Consider the following 26202-nt stretch of genomic DNA (forward strand, 5'->3'; position numbering starts at 1 on the left):
TGTTTTGATGTTTTAAAAAATTATGGCCATTCTTGCAGGAGTAAGGTGGTATCTCATTGTGGTTTTAATTTGCATTACTCTGATAATTAGTGCTGCTGAGCATTTTTTCATATATTCATTGACCTTTTGTATATCTTCTTTTGAGAATTGTCTATTCATGTTCTTTGCTCACTTTTTGATGTGATTATTTTTTTTTCTTGCTGATTTGTTTGGGTTCTTTGTGGATTCTGGATATTAGTCCTTTGTTGGATACATAGTTTGTGAATATTAACACTCATTCTGTGGGTTGCCTATTTACTCTTCTGATTTTTTTTTTTCTGCACAGAAGATTTTTAGTTTAATTAGGTCCCATCTGTTTATTTTTTGTTGTTGTTGCATTTGCTTTTGGGTTCTTGATCATGAGTTCTTTACCTAAGCCAATGTCTAGGAGGGTTTTTCCGATGTTATCTTTTAGAATTCTTATGGTTTCAGGTCTTGGATTTTAGTCTTTGGTCCATCTTGAGTTGATTTTTGTATAAGGTGACAGATGAGGATCCAGCTTCATTCTTCTACATGTAGTTTGCCAATCATCCCAGCACCATTTGTTGAATAGGGTGTCCTTTCCCCACTTTATGTTTTTGTTTGCTTTGTTGAAGATCTGATGGCTGTAAGTATTTGGCTTTATTTCTGGGTTCTCTATTCTGTTACATTGGTATACATGCCTATTTTTATACCAGTACCATGCTGTTTTGGTAACTATAATCTTGTACTATAGTTTGAAGTCAGGTAATGTGATGCCCCCAGGTTTGTTCTTTTTGCATAGTCTTGCTTTGGCTATGTGGGCTCTTTTTTGGTTCCATATGAATTTTAGGATTTTTTTTTCTAGTTCTACGAAGAATGATGATGGTATTTTGATGGGAATTGTGCTGAGTTTGTAGACCGCTTTTGGCAGTATGGTCATTTTCACAATATTGATTCTACCCATTCATGAGCGTGGGATGTGTTTCCATTTGTTTGTAATTTCTATGATTTCTTTCAGCAGTGTTTTGTAGTTTTTCTTGCAGCGATCTTTCTTCTCAGTGGTTAGTTATATTCTTAAGGATTTTATTTTATTTTTTTGCAGCTGTTGTAAAAGGGATTTCGTTTTTGATTTGTTTCTCACCTTGGTCATTGTTTGTGTATAGCAGTGCTACTGATTTGCTTATACTGATTTTGTATCCTGAAGCTTTACTAAATGCATTTATCCGACCTAGGAGCTTTTTGGAGAAGTCTTTAGGATTTTCTAGGTATATGAACATATGAGTTTAAAGTAACAGTTCGACTGCCTCTTTACTGATTTGGAAGCACTTTATTTCTTTCTCTTATCTGATTGCTCTGGCTAGGACTACTATAAATTTTGCAGTTCCTGCTAAAATACTTCACCAATTGCTCCTGTACATCTCATCTTTAAGGCTTTATTTGCTTTCTCTGTTTTAATTCAACTCTCCTAATGGGGTTCCCTTTGCAAATGCACAACATAACTCTTTTGTAAGGGTATCAGACAGTGCTGGTAGTGGAAGCTTCCCAAACAGACTCTTTCTGCTACCTGGATGCTGAATCAGACCCACATTCCCAAGACTCGGTCATTTATGAGGCACATAATTCTAGGCTATGTAATGATAGCTAGCACATATTTAGTGTTCATCTGTCTGTCACTATTCTCAGTATTTTACATGAATTCAAGCTAGATGACAACCATATGAAGTAGATATCATTATAGTTTAAGTGGCAAGGTGCAGTGGCTCACACTTGTAATGCCAGCACTTTGGAAGACCTAGATGGGAGTATTGCTTTAGGCCAGGAGTTCAAGACCACCCAAGGCAACATAGTAAGGCTTAATCTCTACAAAAAATATTTTAAAATTAGCCAGGTGTGTTGGTGTGCCTGTACTCCCAGCTACCTGGGTGTCTGAGGAGAGAAGATCACTTGAGCCTGGGAGGTCAAGGCTACAGTGAGCCATGATAGTGCCACTGGAAGGCCAGGCAAAACCTGCTGTCAAGAAAAAAGTGTAGGAGACTTAAGTAACTTCCCCCAAATCACAGAAGTAGTAGGTAGATGCATTGGGATATGAATGCAAAAAGTCTAGCTCTAACATAAAAATTTTTAACTGTTTCATTTCTGTTTAATACATTTTAATCTGCTTTTGTTTTTTGTCCCCAAAGTAATTCAGTTTGCATATCATGTTTATCTGGGTTTCTATACACATATATTTTCTGCTACATCCTGAAAGCTTACTTTGACTTACTACAGAAACAGTACAGAAATATAATGTTTCACAAATGGCAGAAGCTAGGTAGGGAAAATATCAAGAAATGAAACAAAAGACCTACTTACTTAATGGGAGACTTGCAATCTTAACAGACAAACTAGACCTATACAAAAAGGAGATAGTCTCGATCTTAACCACTTATTAAAGGAAACTAGGAAAACAGATGAAAATTTCACATTACCAGATGAGACAGGGTGACAAAGTAACATACAAATCTAAAAAGGAAGATATTCAGTAAGTCAGAGAGAAAACTAAATTACATTATTCATTTGTTTAACACTCAGTGCCGGGGAAAACCAGACTGGGGAAAAGCAGTGAGCAAAATGGGCGCAAACCCCTTCCCTCGTGGAATTTACATTCTAGTAGGAGTATAGATAAGACAAACGTGTAGGGGAGAAAACATAATATATTTTTCTCACCCATTGTAAAGTTCATGGCTGAGACCATCATAGCAAAAGACAGATTAACAAGCGAAAAGCACATACATTTATTTAATAAATGTTTACATGATATGGGAACCTTTAGAAGTGATGACCCAAAGAAAGGAGGAAAGTTGTATTTTTACAACTTAGATAAGGTTTGATATCAAACTTAGGTCTGATAAAGAGTGAAGAGAAGTACACTTTGAGGACAAAGGGCATCATCTAATGGTAATAAACTAGGGAGAACTGAGTAAGGCATGTTTGCTGAGATTCTCCTCTGTTTCTGTGTGACATTTCTTTCTTTATGGCAGGGTACCTGTCACATGAGGGTCTTTAGAGGAGAAGAAATGGAGAAGGTCAGAGAGTGACCTTCCAGTGTTCTACTGCTTTAGGGAAGAAGTGATGGGGCAATTCTAGTTTCTAGTCTGCTTCAGGGGAGAAAGGAGATATAGAAGGTTACAGTGGCCTTCCTGTTACTGCTGTTTTCTCAATTTTTAAGGTGCCATATTTTGGGGTACTGTTCCTGCACCACTTTACATGGCAAGTCAATAACAAATTCTATGTATATAGCAATAAATATAAGGAAAGAAAAAAACAGGGAATGATGAAGAAGTTGCAATTTAAATAGGAGGTCAGGGAAGCCTCCCTGAGAAGGTGACATTTGAATAAAGACCTAAATGAAGTGTGAAGGTGAAACACATGGATATCTGGCAGAAGATGGTTTTATGAAGATGGATTAAGTTCAAAAGCCTACGTACGTTGCTTTATGTTTAAGGAATAATAATAAGTGTCTGTGACTAAAGCAGAGAAAGTAAGGGGGAAAGTATAGTAGATGAATTCAAGAATGGTAGTAGGGTCCCCATATTGTAAAGTCACCAGGCCATGATTAGCGCTTTGATGGAAAGTGACTCTCCTAGGAGTGTGCCAAGTAAGAAAATTTATTGAGAGTTGCTCCTTGAAGCTACAGATAATATGTAATAAAAGCAACTGTGGGAACTCTCCTCTAGAAAATGGGATAACTTGGCACAGACTGAGATGATCAAAATAGAGCATTTGAAGAATTCTCAGGTCTGTAGCTTCCAGTAAGCCTGATAAAACTTTAAATAAAATGCAAATGGTAACTATCTGAGGTATGGGGAATGGTGAAAAAGAGGAGGAAACTAGAGGAGATTCCATCACTAAAAGAAGGTAATCACAGTGGGTGAAACTGTATTTATATTTTTTTTATCCCTCTGAGGGAAATTTTAAGTTTGCATGTAGCATTGCAGATAGAGATCAAGCAGAAAATGACAGTCCCATTGTCCTGAGGATCAGAGGATGGAGTCTGAGATTGCTAGAGTGCCTGGAAATTGATCTGGGGAGATCCTAGGAAGGAAAGATTCTAGGGGAGATTTGTTTCCCTATGGCAGGGAAACTTCGTTCATGTCTGTATATAATCTTGCTGGCCTCTAACTTAAACAGGATGAGATTTCAATGATCTCACCCTGTGAGATCATTAGAAGAACTCTCTAGCTATTTTTCAGAGTTTCAACAGCTGCTTATCATAGGGATATAAAATTTGGAGTTTGAGTTCTAGCAAAATAAAGAGACTTGGAAAACACTTAGGGCTTTAAATTGAAACCTCAAGAAAACCACATCTTAGAAGTAAAGACTATATTCCAAAGAATATGGTGCTAAATAATTCATAAGGGGCAAAACTGCAATATGCTATCAAATTACAAAGCCAAGCTTCTACAGTGTTAAGATGACCAGTAAGCACGCATGGGAGAGACTTCAAGAAGTGTGATGGAAAACAATAGATAGAAAAGTAAAAATTTTCATCAGATGTTTCTGCCACTGCCATGACAGAGAGATAGACTTGAGGATAAAGTCTTGGTAAGATAGAAGGGCTTGGGGAACAGCTCAGGCTTTTCACAGTCATATTCAATAGAACATAAAACTGAGCCTCCAAAAGTTAAGTGCATTCAGCCAGAAATTGACCTGACTTCTAGAGCAAAAATTAACACTTTTTATAGTAATAGTTTTTTCAAAACCTGGAAACTCTTCAATCCTGCCTAGAATAAAATAAAAAGTTATTAGATATGCAAAGAAAAAGAGAAATTTGTCACATAGCCAAGAGCAGAAGTTATCAATAAAATCAGACCCTAGAATGACCCAGATACTGGAATTAACAAGGACTTTAAGACAACCATTTTAAATATGATCAAGAATTTAAAGGAAAAGAGATTCTAATGAGTGAATAGATGGGGGATATCAGTACAGAAATGGAGGCTTTAAACAAGAATTAATTGTATATTAAAGAACAGAAAAACATTACCTATAATAAAAGGTTTACTGAATGTGCTTAACGGCGAATTAGAGATAGATCACCAGTTAATTACCTGTGTTTTCTATTTCTTATTTTTTTGTTCTCTTCCTTATTTGCTGCTTTATTTGGTACTAATAATTTTAAAAGTAATTATATAATTTCCTGAATAGCTTATCACTTATCTTTTAATAATTTTTAGTAGTAACTAGAGATTACAGTGTGTCTTTTTAAGGTATCGCAGTTTAATTGGAGTTAATATTGTATTTTTACATAAAATGCAGAATTTCAAAATGAGAAATTTATATACATCCACCCTTCTGCTATTGTTTTCATAAATTTTACATTTATATATGATATAAACTCTAAAATCCAATATAGCAATGCCTACATTAAATAATTCTTTGGTTGGATATTTATTACACATTTACCATCATTTGTGCTTATTATTCCTTCCTGAGGATCTGAGATTTTAATTTTTGTCGTTTTCTCTCAGCCTGGAAAACTTCCCTTAGTCTTTCTTACAATGCAGGTCTAATGGCATTGAACTTTGTTCATGTTTGTTCATGCAAAAATGTTTTTGTTTTGCCTTCATTTTTGAAGCATGTGGTTTTTGGCTATTGAATTTAGGGTTGATAGTTTAATTTTCAGCACTTTAACTGTCATTTAAATTTATTCTGACCTCTATTATTTCTGATGAGACATCAACTATTATTTTTGTCATTGTTCCCTTATATGTAAGGTGTCCTTTATTTTTGTCTCGTTTCAAGGTTTTCTCTTTATTTGTGGTGTCAGAAGTTTGACTCTTGTGCTAGCTGTGGTTTTCTTTGTATTTATTATGTTTGAAATTCATTTAGTTTTTGGATCCATAAGTTAATGTTTTCCACCAAATTCGGGAAATTTTCAGGTTTTTTAATTCAAATATTGTCTGTCCCTTTTTCCCAATCTTCCCATTCCAGCTATACAGTTACATGCATGTTATACCATTTGGTTAGTATTTTCAAACCTTATTCCTTCTATTATTCCAATTGGATAATTTCTTTTGGCCTGTCTTTTAGTTATACTAATCATCTCATCTGTGATGAAATTGGGATAGGGATATGACATGTGGGGAAAGAGTAAGAGACCCCAACTTGGGAGATCTTTGGAGATAAGAGCTGCTCAGGCAAAGGAAAATTCATTTGTTAATCATTATCAGACTGGGTTTTTTTCCTTTTTATTTAGTACCCTCAATATACTCCTTTAGGCCTTACTGTCATCTAATATATAAAAGATCAAGCAATCTAATAAAATTGGAGCAAAGTTGTATAAGAGCTGCAGTTTTTAATTCACTTTTTGATGTTTAAAAAAGTCTTCTCTGCAGTAAGCTAATTCATATTACCTCCCAAGTCATTGTTTTCACTTTTCTTTTGGGTTCTGTAAGTTTAGCCCCTTTCTAAGGTTTAGCTTGAGAGAGAGATGGCTAACATTTAAACTACTCTGACTATATATTTTGTTTATCAGTGGAGAAAGGTGATATGGTGATGTATTATTAAATAAAGAAATTATTGTGAAAGAATTTTGAAAATTCAAATAGTACAAATGTCTGTATCCTGATTTTCTTTTGAAATGTTGCTACCCTATTAAATTTAATAAAAGAAATATGGAATCTTTAGTTATGTTGAAATACTTATTTGTCTAATTACCAACTTATAGCTTTGAACAAGGAATTAAACTTCTCCAGCATTCAATTCACTTATCATGAAATTAGGCCAATAATGCTAATCTGCAAATATTTTCTGGGTGATATTTGAGACATCATGTATCTGCCCCTTTCACATAATATATGATCAATAATTTGTGATTAGCACTACGATAATTGTTAATACTTTCATTGTTGCTTTAATTAGGTAGTCAGAAAAACACTGAACTACATCCTATTTTTCACTATGTGAGAGAAGGGGGAGCAAAGAGAAGATTGTAATACTTAGCTTCACTTTTGGCCAACAATGTGCTAATATTTAGCATATATTATTTCATTCTGTCACCAACTGCCAACTTGTAAGTTAGAGTCTATAAATATTCCTTTTTTTTTAAATCAATGAAGAGCTTAGAGGTATCAGGCAACTTATAAGAGATCTCAAGGATCATCAGTAGGACACACCAGGGAAGACAACAAGAGAGGGTAGGCTTCGGCGTGTTGAGAACAGCTTACAAATTAGAGATGTTGAAAAGATCTAGGGAAGAGCTATATATATGTTAGAGTATTGCCTGGAATTTTTAACTGAAGAGGGCGAGCTTTGTCAATTTTATTCCTGAGGCTGACCACATCCGTCCTTGGTTGAAACATTGAATATGCTGGTCTTAATGAGTTTAGCCCCATTTTCCTATTATAGGTGAATGTATCCACTTCATTCTTCTGGTTCAGCCTCATCCCACGTTAATTAAATAAGCTTTTTATAGAATACTTACTATGTGTTAAATGCTGTTCTATAACTGAAGATGTAGCAGTAAGAAAAAGAAAACAGTCCCTTTATTCATAAATTTTACATCATAGTAGGAGAGACAAACAATAAACCAATTAGAAAATAAAAACATAAACTAATGTCAAATGGTAAAAAGTACCATGAGGGAAAATAAACAAAGGAAGGGTGTCAGGAGTGCTTGTTGGAGGTGTGTGTACATGTTGTGTGGTTATTTTAGATAAGGCAGTCAGGGAAGGCCTCTGTGGGGAAAGCAGTAATTCAGCAAAATGCAAAGAAAGAAAGGAAGTTGCATTGGTCCATTCTCACACTGCTGTAAGTAAATACCTGAGACTGGATAATTTGTAAAAGAAAGAGGTTTAATGCACTCACAGTTCTGCATGGCTGAGGAAGCCTCAGAAAACTTGCAATCGTGGAGAAGTTGAAAGGGAAGCAAGTATGGCAGCAGGCAAAAGAGAGAGAGTGTGTGAAGGAGGAACTGTCAAACACTAATAAAACCATCATATCTCGTGAGAATTCACTATCATGAAAACTGCCTGGAGGAACCATCCCCATGATCCAATCACATCCCACTAGGTGCCTCCCTCAAAACGTGAGGATTATGGGGATTACAATTCCAGATGAGATTTGGGTGGGGACACAGAGGCAGACCGTATCAGAAGTGATGTGAATGTTGAGGGATATGCTCCAGGTAAGGGATCAGTAGTTTCACATCACTGAAGCAGAAAGAAGATTGGGTTTTTGAGGACATGCAAAGAGGCCAGTGTGATGTCAGTGGTGCATGAATGGGGCCCAGAGTATTGGAAGATAAACCCAGACAGACCTAAGGGGATAGATCATGTACAGCCTCAGAGGCTGTGGTGAAGATTCTGAATTTTATTATGATGTGATTGAAGCTATAGGGATGTCTTGAGCACAGGAATGATATAATCATGTTTGGTAAGAGCCATCACTCTGGCTACTGGATGGGGACTAGACTGTAGGAATCAAAAGTGAAAGCAGAAGCCTATGCTGACAGTCCAGGTGAAGGATGATTGTGGTTGAGGCTAGAAGAGCAGCTGTGAGTGGCGGAGTAGGAGTGACATGTGCTACATGTTTTGAAGATTGACAGAGGTTACTGGTGGGTTGGATATGGGTGTGAGAGAATGGGAAGTCAAGGATAGGTCCTGACTTGCTCTAGCTTGTAAATGTTCACCATCAGCTTAGGGCAGATGACAAAACGTAGGACCACAAAATCCATCATGCTGTTTAAGGCAGGGAAAATGTTGGTGGATGGCCCAAGATGTGTATAATGGCAAAAATGTCCACCAGGCAGGTTAGCTTGGTATCCAAAAAGTGTGTGGCCCAGACAAGTAGTCAGTAGTTTCAAGGAGGTCAAACAACAAATAATGGAATATTGGTATTGGTGACTGGAGCCTGACCCCTGAGAATCAAAGAGCAGACAACACCCTGAAAAGTGTGGAGGCAGCGAGAAATAGGGCTGAGTCAGAGTACTGTAGGGGCATTGGCAGGAGCAAGAGCAGTCTTTGTGTTACAGGGCTTTAGTATCAGGCAAGCCAGCACTCACAGAGAGCAGACAGACCCAACTTAGGCAGTTTGGGATAGAAAGTAGGAGCTTTGTCCTGGGAAGGAAAATGGATCTGAGTCCCCTGATCAAACTGGAATTATCAGAAAAAAGGAAATTTGGCATAGATTAACTGAGTATTTAACTACAGCTCTTTGACCTGTAAGAAAATATTAGGGCAGTTCTCCATAGTTGAGCCAGGCACCCTTGGTAGGCCAGGCCCTTGCAATTGCCTGTGATGGGATAAGAGTAAGAAGAAGATAGAGAACCAGGGAAGCTAGTAAACCCAGTGCTGGGCATCTCCCTGTCAGGAAAAATTGAAGAAAAGAAGCAAAGCAAAAGCAGGCAAAGAGGTCAGCCATCTGCTGCTTGGGAAAGGAGGCCATGTTCCCTGTCCCCTGTGGCGCTCCACACCTTGCTTCTGTATTTCCTCATTCACAAGGGTCTCCAGTTCTTCCACCCGTGAATGTGATGACCTGAAATGACTGAAAATGTGTCATCCCTACTGTGACTTAGTCATACTGGATTTGAAACATTTCATTCAAAATGTACACTGTTTTACTCTTAACCTCCCTCTCCCCACATAATAATTTACTCAGCTTGATTAGCACTTGATCTCTGGTTTTATTTGAGACTTGCTAGAAAATTGTAAACTAAAATTTACAATTAGTTTGGAAATTCCAAATTAGTTTGGAATTCTCCCAAGTAAAACTTACGAAGTGATTGAGGATTTGGTCAATGGTGAATTTTTTTTGGGGGGTGGGTGGCTTTTAACTGAAAGCTTGCTAATGTCAGGTTTCATTTATTTTTTTTTTAAAGTCTTGTGATTGAGTGATTTTTTAATGTCCTTCCTCATGTGCCTGTCAGGTCCTGGAAGCTGGAATTTTTATCATGTTTATTTTTCTTCTCCAATGATCTCATAAAATGGCTACACATATTAATTGATAATGAGTATTGCTTGAATTGAAAATAATATTTTCCGTGTTTTATTTTTCTTAATTTCTTTAGTTTGCTTTGAAGTAGTACTTATGTTTTGATATTTTTTTCCTTAAGTACATATTTCCCCTTACCTGAGATTCATATTGTTTGTTATCTTCTTTTCTTTGTTCTTAGAAAAACTTCAAATGGAATTGGACTTCAATCTTTTCTTCTGTAAATTTAAGTACTTTAAGTTTAAGTACTTTACGTTTCCCTAAATATTTCTTCTGTAAATTTAAGTACTTTAAATTTAAGCTTCCCTAAATATTTAAAAAGAGATTGGGTTCACATAGTGTTTGCAACTACACAGAACTCGCTCTCTCTCTCTTTTATTATTTTTGTTCATTGTTGATTTATGGCAGCTTGCTTTCTGAAATTCCTTCGCCTGGTTATCTCCCTCATTTTATGTGGATAATCTTCTTCTTTTCTCTCTATTTTGCTTATCTGCCAAATTTTGCTTTCACTCCCAGCAGTGTCTTTTTAGTGTGGTACATTGTTCAGACAGGGAGCCTTTGGGGGTCAGTTTTGAAAACTCATAAAAGTCCAGACTGCTCTAGCCCCTTCAGTCTTAGGGGAAGGAGTAGGGTCTCTACAGGGGCTTGCAGTCTTTCGTTCACCTGTGAGAATGAGTGGCACTGCTCAAACATTGTTCTAGGTGCTTCTATGAGAGTGTTTTAAGATTAAATTAATATTTAAATTAGTAGACTTTGAGTACAGCCAATGGCCCTCCCTAATGTGGGTGGGCCTCATCTAATTAGTTGAAGGTCTGAATAGAACCAAAGGCTGGCCTGCTCCAAGCAAGAGGGAATTATGCCTGCAGACAACCTTTAGACTTCCTTGGCAACACTGGCTCTTCCTCGTCTCCAGCATGACTTCTTCGGACTTGAACCACAACTATTTTCTGAGTTTCCAGTTTGCTTACCCTTTCAATCTTATTAGTGTGTTTGGGCTGCTAGAACAACGGGCTGGCTTATAAACAACACAAATCTATTTCTCACAGTTATAGAGGCTGGCAAGTCCCAAGAGCAAGTCATCATTGGATTCAGTATCTGGTGAGAATTTGCTCTCTGGTTCATAGATGGTGCCTTCTCACTGTGTCCTCACATGATGGAAAGGAATAGCTAAATCCCTGGGGTATCTTTTATAAGGACACTAATCCCATTCATAAGGGAAGAGACTTCATTCCCTAATCCCCTCCCAAAGACCCCATTTTGATAATACTATCAGATTAGGTATTAGGTTTCGTGTATGAATTTTAGGGGGACACAAATATTTAGATCACAGCACCTATAATATTTTGGTCATTTGAGTGAGCCAATTCTTTATAATAAATATCTTCATAGTACATATATATGTTATATATATATATGCATACATACACACATTATGTTGGTGTAAACATCAAAATATATACAAAATATCTTTACTCTAATTTTTCCATCTTTTCTCTTTCAATCACTGCTTTCTCATGCTGAAGTCTCATTAGAATGTGTCTCTTTGAGCAGCTCTGGAGGAAGGAATCTTCTGCTCCAACTTCTCAAGATGTTTTCTATTTTCCCATTTTCCTAAAATTTCAGAAAAGCAATAGGACAAAAAAAAATCATATAACAGTAATTCTACAGGCAAAAATTAAAGATACTATCAAGTTCCAGAACTGCAGCACTTTATATGTTGCATGAGTGACACATATTAGAGGAGAAGAAAATTTAGCCCAAATTTCCTTCTACTCTGATATGTGTCACATGTGAGGTTTTCCCTCAGAAGCCAATATGTCTTACATTGCATATCCATATTCTGATGGTAACTACAGAGCACACCAGAGTATTATTTGGAGGAATAAAGAAAGACTTGATGAGCTCATCTTTGCCAGAATGCCAGTTAAATATGCCTTTCATCCAAAGTCAACTTTTAAAGCTAAAACTTGGCTGGAGAAATGTCCCATAGAGAGAGGTTGCCTCTTCTTTTGAAGGCCAGCAGGTAAGCACTTCTATCTTTCAGGAATTTTTAGAGATTTGTTCAGGAGTCATCTCTAGCACTTGTGCCTTAGGTACAGCCAACCTTCCTTTGAGAGCTTTTCCTATACATTTTTATGATTTTACTTAATACTTAACATTGAACTCTGTGAATCTGGTACTTTTGCACTGAGTGAAGGACAAGTGCTATCCAGAATCACAGAAAACAGAGTACTCCACATGTATAACAGATCACTTTCCACGCAAAGTGGATTCTTGCATCTTTCACTTTGAATTCTTGCATTCTTCACAACCCAAGCATCCACTACGTCTCTCGCTCCAACCACAGCTCCATTAATCCCGCCCTGCTGTAGTTATTGCTTCTTCAGCTGATGGTCAGTTCTCCAGGGAAGCAATACTTTCCCTACCATGTGCTCTTCCCAAACCCTTGTCTCTCCTTGGCTTTTGAATTTCCTGGTCATGGAAATATACACTTTTCAGGACTTTTCTAGAATAAAAGTCTATCTCCACGAAGTTAACACAAAAACAAGCAAAAGTTGGAAAGAAGGCCTGGAGTGCACAACAGTATAATGTTGACCACAATCTAGCACTACCAAGCCAAAAGCTTGCCTCCCCTGACTTTCCTATTTAGAAGGAAGCATGCATTAGCCTAGAAATGAACCTCCCTAACCAAGAAGAGAAATTTTACTCACTGCTGATAGGATGCAGTCTACCAGTCATCAGTTGTACTTACCACTAAATCTTGACCTAGTTTCCAAAATGAAGCCAGATTACCCTGGAGGCAGTGATCAAGACATTCTTCCAGGTCAAGAGCTTTACTCTCCCTGTAGTGAACATTTCCCAGGAGAAATATGTGATCGACCATAAGCAAATCAAAAACAGCTCTATCAACAAGATCTTACTTAGAAGCTTAAGTATTCCTGTTTTGAAAATACTTGTTTTGGCATTACTATGTTGTTGTTCTGGACATCACAGTATCCAAGAGGGAATCAGAGCATAATAGAAAAGAGAAGGCAATGCCACAAAAAGTAACAGGAAGTGAATTAAAACTGACAATCAACAGCTGGGAGTGGTGGCTTGTGCCTGTAATTCCAGTGACTCAGAAGGCTGAATCAAAATTCTAATAGATTTGCTTTTTGTTTCTTCTTTACTTAAAAATGGAAATGGCATGAGGTGAATAAATATGATTCTGAGATAATATAGTTCTCCATGACATGTATTTGTTTATTTATACTTTTAATACGTACAAGTCATTGCAGTTTGTTCGTTGCACAGGATGAATCTGTGAAGCTTATGATTCTGTCCAGAAAAGGTGTAAGAGCCCTGTATATGTTGAATATAGTGAAGCAAGATGTACATAAGAATAAGATGATATAAGCATGGTGTGCACACCCAACTAAATCTACCTTCTACTCCAATACAGCCTGATAGAGGGAAAATGGAAGAGGAGAGAGAAGTGAACGATGGAGAGAAACAATATAAGTGTAATAGGAGGCAGGGTGATTGAAAATTAAAGCATCATTGGAGCAGAAATAGAATTCCCTCTCAGGAAAGACCATGTCTTGTATTACATTTCAGAGTTGACTAATATCTGGAGAGTACTGAAAAGATACTTGTTGGCTAGAATTGTATGTTTGTGAATTCAGACGTCTTCTATCTCCAACGATCATTGTAACCCTCATGGCAATGAAAATATCTGTATGGTGTCATCCACATAGTGAAGTCATAGAAAATTACCATAGAAGTTCCCCCAAATATTCTGATTTTATTTGCTTTAAACATTCATGCCTTACTGTATATTCATAGCAATATTGATGACAGCAGCTTATTTGTCTATTGCAAAAATTTCCATTTTGAAGATATTGTTTTGCAATTTTCTGAATTCCATTTTGGTCATCATGTTTTTAATATTTTTATTATTTAAGAAATAATAATTTGTTTTCTGAAAACTGTATAACTTTCTAGGCTTCAGATAATTGATAATTTTGGAGTTCTCTGTAGGTGGTTGTATAAGAGGCATGTGGGCTCCGTCTAAGCTGGATAAATTATATGAGTATGATGAGTTAGTTATTTGTGCATGTTATATGACTATAAGTTAGTTATTTGATACTTTTGTTTATATAATCTATAAAATTAGTTGTCAATTACAGTAGAAGATATGGTATTTTTCTTATTTCTATAGCAATGTAAACTCTAGAAATGGTTCTTAGGAAGTCTGTCTCCTAAATTATTCCCTGATTGTGACTTAAGAAACAACAGAAGATGCCTTGGTTCAATTAGTTTACTAGGAAGCCATTTAGTGCACTGGTGGAAAAAGATGACTGCAATAGTGCAAAGCAGCATCCCCAGGTCTGGCATTTAACAACTGCTTATTGAGTGACTGGTATGTGAAAGACATTACATTATTCTTTGATAAATGGCAGATGAGTTAGACCAGGGTGCTATACTTCTCAAGGAATTTACAGTTCAGTGGAAAAAACTTGAAAGGAAATTAATGTAAGAAAGAAGTAAATGTAGGATAACAGTGAGTAGGGAAAATTTTGGAAAAAGAAAATATAAGTGTATTCCGACACATAAAGTCTTACTGATCATTTAGCAAAGAGGAAAATTATTAATTTTTATTAACTCTGGGATCTCATAAATTATCTAATCTAACTGACAGTCTTCATGCTTAAATCTCTAGCACTGGCTTCAAATGCTGGGTTAGGGATGGAATACAGACATCTCTATTTCTATAAAGCTTCCCCAAGTTATCTGTTAAGTTGTCAAGTTGGGAACCAGCCCTATTGTACCCTGGCTAAGGGATGAAACAGTCTGCGATCAAACTTCCCACTGGCAGAGAACTCACTTCTTACCAGGCAGCACATTTCATCGTTAGAAATTTCTTTAGAATAGAGTGATTATGGTTATGATTCTTAATGGAAATTTCTCCATGAAATTTCAATTTATTGATCCTTGTTCTACACTTGAAGCCACAAAATGCAATTTTTTATTTCACTAGAGAGCTCTTTGTTTTGTATGAATTGTTTGCTAATGGTATTATACTTGTTTGAGGTACACAATAGCTTCTAAAACGGGAAAGTTTTGGGGGCATTTGATTATTGCTCAGATGTCAATTCTAGCAATGAGATAATTCAGCTTATTGATCTGATGTCAAGTTTCAGAATAAACAGAAGCATATTACTATCACCTCTACTACCACTACCACCACCACTACTACCACTACCACCACCACCACTACTACTACTACTGCTCCTACCACTACTGCTGCTACTACTACTACGACTACAATTACTGCTACTACCAAAACCACCACTACTACTGCTGCTACTACTAATACCATTACTGCTACTACTAGCGCCACTGACACTGCTGCTATTAATATTACTACTATAACCACGATTCCTACTTTTTCTATCAATAAATATAAAAAGCAATAGATAATAGTTATTGAGCTAGGTGTTAGTCATCATGCTACATACGGATTCTACCGATTTTCCCAGGTAGAAACAGAGTCATTATTAATGCCCAGCTTTTTCATATACAAACAATTGCTGATATCTGTGTCACCTATTTTTAAAACTTCCCCATTTTCTCCAGTTCTATGCATCTTTTCTACTACTGCCCTACCTCAGTTTTGGACAATTACAATGGTCTTCCATCAAGTCTTCCCATATCCATTATTGCCTCTTTTCAATTAATTTGCCACATTGCATCCAGGCTCTTTTTTAAAAGTAGACTTAATTTTTTGGAGCAGTTTTAGGTTCACAGTGAAGTTGACAGGAAGGACGGCCTCCCCCATTAGCAACATCCCACACCAGGTGGTACATTGTTACAGTCCATGAGCCTACACTAACACATTATTATCACCCGAAGTTTATAGTTTACATTAGGATTGATTCTTGATGTTGCACATTCTATGGGTTTGGACAAACATATAATAACATGTATCCACCATTAAAGAGTCATACAGAATAGTTTCACTTTGCTAAAAAATCCCCTGTGTTCTTCTTGTTCATCCCTCCCTACCCACGATCCCTGAAGACCACTGATCTTTTTTCTCTCTCTATAATTTTTCCTTTTCCTGAACGTCATGTAGTTGGAATCACACAATATGTAGTCTTCTCAGATTGGCTTCTTTTACTTAGTAATATGCATTTAAGATTCTTCCAAGTCTTTTCATGGTTGGATAGCTTATTTCTCTTTATCACTGAATAATATTCCATTGTCTGCATATACCACAGTTTATTTACTCATTCACCTCCTGAGGAACTACTTGATTGCCTTCAAGTGTTGGCAATTATGAATAAAGATGCTAGAACCATATTGTGAAAGTTTTTGTTTGGACTTAATTTTTATTTTTATTTTTATTTTTTTTGAGACAGAGTCTCACTCTGTGGCCCAGGCTAGAGTGCAGTGGTGCTGTCTCAGCTCACTGCAACCTCCGCCTCCTGGGTTCAAGCAGTTCTCTGCCTCAGCCTCCCAAGTAGCTGGGATTACAGGCACCCGCCACCACACCCGGCTAATTTTTTGTATTTTTTAGTAGAGATGGGGTTTCACCATCTTGGCCAGGCTGGTGTTGAACTCCTGACCTCATGATCCACCTGCCTTGGCCTCCCAAAGTGCTGGGATTACAGGCGTGAGCCACCGCGCCTGGCCTGGACTTAATTTTTCAACCCATTTGGGTTTATATCAAAGAGTGTGACCACTGGATTGTATAGGAAAACCATGCTTTTTTTGTTTGTTTGTTTTTGTTTTTTTTGTAAGAAACTGCCAAACTGTCTTCCAAAGTGGCTGTACCATTATGCATTCCCACCAACAATGGATGAGAACTTCTGTTGCTCTATGTCCTCACCAGCATTTTGTGTTGTCAGTGTTTTGGATTTGAGCAGTTCTTATAGGTATGTAGTGGTAATTCACTGTTGCTTTAATTTGCATTTCACTAATGTCATATAATGTGGAACAACTTCTCATATGGTTATTTGCCACATGTATATCTTCTTTGATGAGATGTCTGTTCAAGTTTTTTTTGCCCATTTTTAAATCAGGCTGTTAGCTTTCTTATTGTTTTTAGAGTTCTTTGTGTATTTTGGATAACGGTCTTTTATCAGATAATTCTTTTACAAATGTTTTCTCCTAGTCTGTGGCTTGTCTCCTCATTCTCCTGACAGTGTCTTTTGCAAAGCAGAGGTTGTTTATTTCATTAAAGTCAAGACTACATTTATTCTATGGCATACATCTTTGGTGTTGTATCGAAATATCATTGCCATACCCAAAGTCATCTAGATTTTCTCCTATGTTATCTTCTAGGAGTTTCATAGTTTTGAATTTTACATTTGGCACTTTGATTTATTTTGAGTTAATTTTGTGAAGGATATGAGTCTGTGTCCCCAGATTTTGTTTTTTGTATGTGCGTTCCAGAATCACTTGTTGAAAAGACTATATTTTGTCCATTGTATTGTCTTTGTTCCTTCGTCAAAGATAAGTTGATATTTCTGTGTGTCTGTTTCTGGGCTGTCTATGCTATTCCTTGGATCTATTTGTCTGTTTTTCCACTAACACCACATTGTCTTGATTACTGTAGCTTTTAGTCAGGTAGTGTCAGTTTTTCAACTTTGTTCTTCTCCTTCAGTATTGCGTTAGCTATTCTATTCTTTTACCTCTCTCCTTGTTTGCTTTAGAACAACTTTGTGGATATCCAAAAAATAATTTGCTAGGATTTTGTTTGTGATTTTGTTGAACCTGTTTATCAAGTTGGGAAAAACTGACATCTTGAAAATATTGAGTCTTCCTCTTCATGAATATGGACTATTTCTTTATTTAGTTCTTTGATTTCTTTCACCAGAGTTTTGTAGTTTATATAGATCTTGCACATACTTTGTTAGATTTATAACAATATTTTATTTTAGAGGGAGTGATAATGTAAATGGTATTGTGATTTTAATTTCAAATTCCACTTGTTTGTTGCTGGTATAAAGAAAATTAACTTTTTTATGTTAATTTTGTATTCTACAATCTTGCTATAATTGCTTATTAGTTCCAGGAATTTTTTTTTATTCTTTTGGATGTTCTGTGCAGACAGTTATGACATCAGCAAGGAGAGACAGTTTTATTTCTTTTTCTCAATCAGCATACCTCTTATTTCCTTTTTCTTTTGTCATTACATTAACTAGGACTTCTGCTATGATATTGAAAAGACGTAATGAGAGGGGACATCCTTATGTTGTTTCTGATCTTAGAAGGAAAGCTAATTTCTCACCATTACATATGATGTTAGCTGTAGAGGTTTTGTAGATGTTCTTTATCATGTTGAGAAAGCTTCCCTCTGTGAACCCTGAATATCCGAGACAAATATTTAATTTAGAAAGTTTATTTTGCCAAGGTTGAGGATGTGCATCTGTGACACAGCCTCAGGAGGTCCTGACGACATGTGTTCAAGGTGGTCAGAGCACATTTTGGTTTTATACATTTTAGGGAGACATCACACATCAATCAACATATATAAAATAAACGTTGGTTCAGTCAAGAAAGGCGGGACAACTCAAAGCAAAGGCAGGACAACTGGAAGCAGGGAGAGGCTTCCAGGTCATAGGTAGATAAGAGAAAAATGGTTGCATTCTTTTCAGTTTCTGATTAACTTCTCCAAAGATGGCAATAAGATACACATTTATCTCAGTGAGCAGAGGGGTGACTGAATAGAATGGGAGGCAGGTTTGCCCTAAGCAGTTCCTATCCTGACTTTTCCCTTTAGCTTAGTGATTTGGGGCCCCAAGATTTATTTTCCTTTCATGGTTCCATTCACAAATTTCTGAGAGATTTTATCATGAATAGGCGTTGGAGTTTGTCCAGAGTTTTTTTTCTGCAGCTATTCATATGATCATGTAATTTTTCTTCTTTAGCTTGTTGATATGATAGATTGAATTGATTTTTGAATGTTAAACCAGTCTTGCATAACTGAGATAAATCTGACATGGTCGTAATGTATAATTCTTCTAATGTATTCCTGGATTTAATTTGCTCGTATTTTGTTGAAGATTTTTGCCTCTACGTTCATGATAAATATTGGCCTGTAGTTTTCTTTTCTTGTAATGTCTTTGTTTGGTTTTAGTATTAGAGCAATGCTGGCTTCATAGAAAGGGTTATGAAATATTTCCTCTGCTTCTATCTTCTGGAAGACATTATAGAGAACTGGTATTATTTCTTCTCTAAATGTTTGATAGAATTCACCAGTAAATTATTCTGGGCCTGGTGCTTTTTGTTTTTTGGGGTTATTAATTACTGATTTAATTTCTTTGCTAACTACAGGCTTATTGAGATTGTCTATTCAGTCTTATTTTAAAAAGCACAATCCTGTCTTGTCACTGCTCTGCCTAACATATTATAATGATTCCCCATTGCTTTTAGGATAAAGTCCATATCTTTACAATGAATAGTAGCCTGCGTGATCACCCCCTTCATTCCTCTACAGCCCTGTCTCACTTTGCTTTTTAGATCACAACTACATTGAACTTTTTTTAGTTCCTTGAAGGTTTAACCTTCATGGTGTTTAATATCTGGTCTTTCATCTGTCCATAACACCCTTGTCCCAGATTCCTTTACCTAGGTAATAAAAATGCACTGACTCATCTTTCAGACCTTTGCTATAGTTTCTCATGGCATGTGGTGTGTCCCTTCATATTAATAGTACCTACCTAAATGGAATTAATTTTTTATTGTTTTTATGTGTTTACTGCTCATCTTCCTTACTACGCTATAAATTCAATGAAGGCTCTGTTTATCTTGTTCACTCTTTTATCTCCCTACCCGAGCAATGACCATCACACATTAGTCATGCAGCAAATATTGGTTGAAAGAATAATTCTCACACTGGGGAAAGTACTTACATTATCTTCCTTTTATGTATGAGAGAACAGAGGCATAGGGAGAGCATGTGAAGAATTTATTTACGTTGTCCCTAAAGTAGATGGGTAGTCTTGAAAGCCAAGTCCATGACTCTGTTCCACACGTTATCAAAAACTGGACAACAGCAAGGCCCTTAATTGGGACTCCGTGTAGACTCAAGATATATGTGGCCCTCTGGAGATCTTTGAAAATTTTGAGGGTTTTTTTTAATAAATTATTCCAGATAGTGAATTTTGAGAAAATGAAGGATTTATAAATGTGATTAACTTCTTAAAATGTCCTGGTACAGAAATAATTTTAAGAACCACCTTCAAAGACAACCACTTTCAACATCTTAAAATGTCATCATTTGTTTTTCAACCTGTGGGGGAAAAAAAACTGTCAGTACTATGTTTGGCATAGAGGAAAAACTCAAACTTGCCAAGAAATATCATTATAATGGTTTTGACTTTTTGAGAAGAGTAGTGCTAAAATTATTAATTTTGTCTTCAATTAATCATAAGTGCTGCTATAAAAGGGGTGGGTTTTCTTCTGAAAATTTTTAGTAATGGTACAAACTAACTGATATTAACCAGCTATTTAAACTACATAAAGAACTTCAAGAGAGCTCTCCTAGGTTTTTAAAAAAATCAGTTTTTCACTACCCAAAATTAAGCCAAGCTTAGTATTTGTTAGAACTTTTTTATACATTTTATATAGCGAGAGGTCAAGAGAGCTATGTCTTCTCAGCAGTCTAAATGCATACATGTTTTAAGCAGTAGTAACGAGCAGTTAAGTAATGGCATTAGAATGTTTGGACCCTGCTCTTTTTGTATAAGCTTCAGCAAAAGCCTACTTAAAAGTGGGAAAGTTTAATGATTATAGTCTTTAGAACACACTCAGAAACAAATCTAAGAATCAGGGAGTGTCTTGTTGGAAAATGGATTCTGGGTCCTGGGCAAACTGAAGTCAAAGACACCCGAAAGCAGACTCTAATTTCTCCTGCCAGATAAGGGTGTGACTTTGTGAATGGTTAAATTGGGTCAAGAACCATTAGAGCCTTATACACATTAACATACCCTCAAAAGGAAATGCATATATTGGGAGCGTTGGCCACTTAGGATGTAAATATAAACAGTAGGTATAAAAGTTCTGCTGTGTAACAACAGTTTGGTGATTTCCTTAGCTCTGGAAGATCCTTATGTGTACTGAGATGCTCCCTGAAATTTGTCCCATTAGGATAGTCATACTGAGACATGCTGCGTTAGGTCCTGCCTGTGTGGCCTCCATTTTCAAAAGTTCTTCAAACTTTGCTAAGTAAACTTGACATTGTATCATTGTATGTATATATGTGTGTGTGTGTTTGTGTGTGTATATATATATATGTTATCTCTTTCCACTTACATGTAATACATCTAAAACCCTGCAGAAGTCTAAGTTCAAAATGGGACACCCCCTCACCTTTCCATCACTCCTGGCTGTTGCTCAAAAGGTACAAAACTGGAGACAGAATTCCAAATTGTAAGTGGAATATTCCAAAGCTGGTTGCACCATCACATATCTTCCCTGGGGTCTCCTGGAATTATTACAATGGGGGCAAGGTAATTTCTAGTGATAGACACTTTCTCTAAGTCCCATTTTGAGGCTCTATTTCTATCTCAATCAAGAGGCCTTGTCTGTAATACACTGAATGTTCAGGAGACAGCAAACTATTTATAACATAGGTTACTCTTAACATATTTGTCTACGCTTTCTAGGGGTTGAAGTTCTGCAGTTGAGGGTTTCCTCCTGGTACAGATTATTGTCTATAACTGTGTGTATCATAGTTAACAACCCAGAATATTTAATGAATGAAGAATGCTATTAGAAAGGCCACAATGTGGGACGTTGATGGTTTTGCAAATTCTAATGCTTGGAAATTACCTAGAGGAATCAGTTGTAGGGTGGAACACGCCAGGGCAGGCCCACAGCAAAATGCTGCTGAGAGGCAGGAACCAGAGAGCGCAGACACCTGAAAATAGTAAAGCTCTATCTGTATGCATGACTGGTGAAACAAACACGTTTGCAAAATGGATTCCAGCTGTAATACTACAAATAAAATAGACATTAAATATTTAATTTTTATAGCGTTAAGTGCTCAGTTGAAAGCAGCAAGAGGATTTTTTTAAAAAGAAGCCAGGTGTCTCAACAATTTATAATTAATTATTTTTAAAAGACCACAAATCACTAAGTGTTTTCATCCATATCTTTTGGTAGACTAATTATTATTGGCTTTCTAAAGTGAGCTATTGACTATCGGATCAACCTTCCTGTTAGGTTTTTCCTCTTAAATAGGATTGTAGAATAGACATTTTGTTAAACAGAGAAATGAGGCCATGTACAAAAATCTGTGTTTCTAGTGGATTCAAAACATAGTGGTGGCATGTTTAAAAATATCCTTGAGTTATCCAAGAGTGTACATTTTAGTTTGTTATGCTTCTCTAGTGTTACTGATATTTTTCCTACATTTTATAAAATAAAACTGGAAAAAAATCTTCTAAAATGTAAGCGACCAAGGCAGGCACATATTAATAGTTAATATTAGTATGTGGTGAATGAGACATCTAAAACATACTGTTTTTAAAAACTGGATTATGTTTTAGTGATTGAAAAAAGAATTCTCTAACACATGTTACATCCTTTGCAATATATGTAGAGGCATTAATCAGATGGGAATTTTTGTCTTCTTATACAATGTAAGTTTGATTTTATCTTTCATGTTCAGCAAGGCATAACAGCATAACTTCCAGGGATATCAAAAAGGAGAGGACTCTTTATTGATTTGTTAATGGAGGTACATCAGTGTACAGCCTCCTTGTTTTCACATTTAATCTCTGTTTAAACTCGTTTTGGAGCATTCTTCATCTTGATGTCAAGGGCACCAAATGAAAGGGAAGTTCAGAGCAAGGGGACTGCTATATTCTGTCTCATATATTTCAAATAGCACAGCCGATTGTCACAATTTGTCAAGCCTTTTCCTGCTTTGTCTCCTTGGTGATCCAGCTCAAGCCTCACTGTGTCTGAAGACTCTTAGTGGAAACTGTCATTCCACTTCTATTACTGTGGTTACCCTAAAAATTTCAAATTAAATAGTTTAATTCCAAACTTGAAAAATTGTTGAAAATAAAAATAATACAAATGACACCCAAATACCTATACACAGATTCCCCTATTATTTATTCACCCATTTGCTTTGTCATTTGCTCTTTTCTCTCTCTTCCCCATCACTCCCTCATCTATCCATCTTCCTATGTATAGTACAAACACATGCATAATTATTTTCTGGAAGAACTTGAGAGAAAATTGCATATATTATGATTCTTTACTCCAAAACATTCCAGTGATTAAGGATCTTCACTTACATAGCCACAATACGATTATCAGCTTCATAAATTTATATTGATATGATGTTTTGATCTAATCTTCCGTCCAGATTTCAGTTTGTGAGTTCACCTGATAAAGTATGTTATAGCATAATTGTTCCCTCCAACACGGAATTCAGTTTAGAGTGAGACATTGCTTTTAGCTGTGAGGATTCATTAGCCTCCTTTAAATCAGAAACCTTTCCTTTCATGACACTGACATTTTTGACAAATATACTCTCAATCCCACCTTTTTACTAATAGAACATTAAGCAGTTGGCTTTTATGATATTTCTTTATAACTAGACTGAGACTATTCATTCTTGGCCAGAATGGTACACAGATGATGGGTCCTTCTCAGGATATCACAGATAACGGCTCATAGTGTCAACTGCCCTTCATCAGTGCCATTGGTTGGTCAAGGTGTGGCCTGGTTTCTCTGCTATATAATTGCAGTTTGGTTTTCTCTATTACCACTGGTATAGTTTGCAGAAAGACACTTTAAGACTATATAGCTATCTACCTCCCCATCACAATTACTCCCTAGATTTTGCATCCATTAATGGTCCTGACATAACCCAATCTTTACTGTAATTGTTGCAGAGTGGAACTGTAGCACTCCCTCCACAATCACCCATCAGTTGTAGCATTGTACTGTGAGCAATAACCCGTCCTTATATATTTATTATTGACATGGAGTCCTAAAGTTTATAATTCAATGCTACCTATGCCATCAAAGAAAAGGAATTTGAGAATATAACTATTCTTGATTGTATTTTTTCATCATCAAATGTTCTAAATCTTCAGCATTCATTTCAACCAACTGCCCCTCCTCTCTCTCTCAGAGGATTAACTTGCTTCCAAATCAAGAAAATTGGGAACATTAGCTGTGAATGACAACTTCCCTTCTCACCTTGCACATAAAAATGTATTTATGTCTATACCTATTTACGCCTGAATTATACACTTATTTACACCTTGACTTCATCACATTTGTCAAGTCAGACATTAAGTAGCCTTCCTCAAGATTAAAGTCAATTGCTTTATCTATGTTAGTTTCTCCCCTCTTTTCTCTTTATCTTATTGGACCTCTGGCATGTAGAATTTTGTCCATTTTATCTTTGTTTCATGAAATACTTTCTGCATTGGTCCACACACAGCCTCTTTTTGCCTTTCTATCTTTGTATCTCCCTATTTCTATCCATTATTTATTTTAAAGTTATGAGCTCCTATGGACCCACCACCATAGGAATGTCAGTTAGTCTCCTTCCAGTCTTGGTTTGTGTTCTTGAGCATTGATCTGGAGTGGGAGCCAGCAAGACGTGTTGTTCTGCCTCCTAGTAGGAGCCATGGTTGGGGTCTGTTCCCCTAAGCTCTTGATTACTACCTCCTCCTTGCTCTTCTACCAGTTACCTCTTTCCTCCTTTATATCATCAACCTCTCCCTTTCAAGTGGCTCTTTCTCCTTAACTTGCAAGTGTGTTCAAGTTTCTCTTATCTGAAAAAAAAATCTCTAGTTTTTCCTTGAAGCAAAAACTGTCTCTGTCTTTTTGTTTGCAGCCATCATCGATGAAATGTAATCAACAGAGCTTCGACACAGTGAAATCTGACTCCTCTTCCTAAGGGAGCCCTATGAAATCATTCTGACAAATCTCACCATAGCTTCATACTTGTACATCTAAAGAACACATTTTAGTCTGTTTCCCTGGAACTTGTTGTTGTCTTTAATATTACCAAACACCAGTTTTTTCTCTGAGAACCCACTTTACTTGGCTTCCTGACACTCCTCCTTGGCTTTTCCTTTTGTAGGTCAGCTGATTTATTCCCTAGACCATTTCTCCTGTTTGCCCCTGAAGAGTTTTGAGGATTATGTCCCAGAGCTACTGTTCTGCTCTCACTGCCTGGTTTTCTTGCACCATCTATCTATTTCTGTATTCTTGGATTTACTAACTTTATGTATAACGATAAAATCCAAATCCTTGCCTCCAAAGTTTGATGTCTCCTGTGAGCATTAGTCTAAGATAAACAGCTACACTTGTATATATCAGAGAAAACTGAAACTCAGCAAGTCATAAACTGCAATTGCATCTCCACTTTTTCCCCTCAAAGAAAAATACCCTAGACAAAATATTTCTTTTTCTCAATTTTATATCTCTTGATTCACCCCTTTACCCAATTAAGTAATCTAGAAGGTATTGCAACCTAGTGCTGTTCAACATATTTTTTGTGAAGATGAACATATTCTATGTCTGTACCGTTTAACGTAGTAGCCTCTAACTACATGTGGCTTTTGAGCACCTGAAGTGTGGATTTTGTGGCTGAGGAACTGAATATCTTGTACATTGTTGCTGGTGGGAATGTAAATTGGCACAACCACTGTGGAGAACAGTTTGGTGGTTCCCCAAAAAACTAAAAATTGAGCTACCACATAATCCAGCAATCCCCCTGCTGGGTATATATCCAAGAGAAAGGAAATCAGTATATCATAGAGATATCTGCACTTCTATGCTTGTTACAGCACTGTTTACAATAGCTAAGATTTGGAAGAAACCTAAGTGTCCATCAACAGATGAAGGGATAAAGTAAATTTCATTTAAAATTTAAATGAACTGAAAATTCGTTAAAAATTTAAACTGTGGCTGAGGAGCTCAAATTTTAAAATTTCATTTAAATTAATTTAAATTTAAATTACCACATATGGCTAATGGCTGCTATATTGTATCAGTGCTGTTCTAGACCATCATGACCCAAAATATGTACATTTTATTTAATGTTGATAGGCATTCTGACACAAAAATACACAGCTTTATGGAACACAGAAAAGATGGAAGGAAGGTATTTTGTGGTTAATAAGATTGGATAAAGCTGGGTTAAAAAAATGAATGCTATTTGTCTTTACAGAAGGAAGAGATCACTCCAGATCCTCTGAG

Source organism: Pan paniscus, chromosome 17 (genome assembly GCF_029289425.2).
Source record: "Pan paniscus chromosome 17, NHGRI_mPanPan1-v2.0_pri, whole genome shotgun sequence".
NCBI lineage: Eukaryota > Metazoa > Chordata > Mammalia > Primates > Hominidae > Pan > Pan paniscus.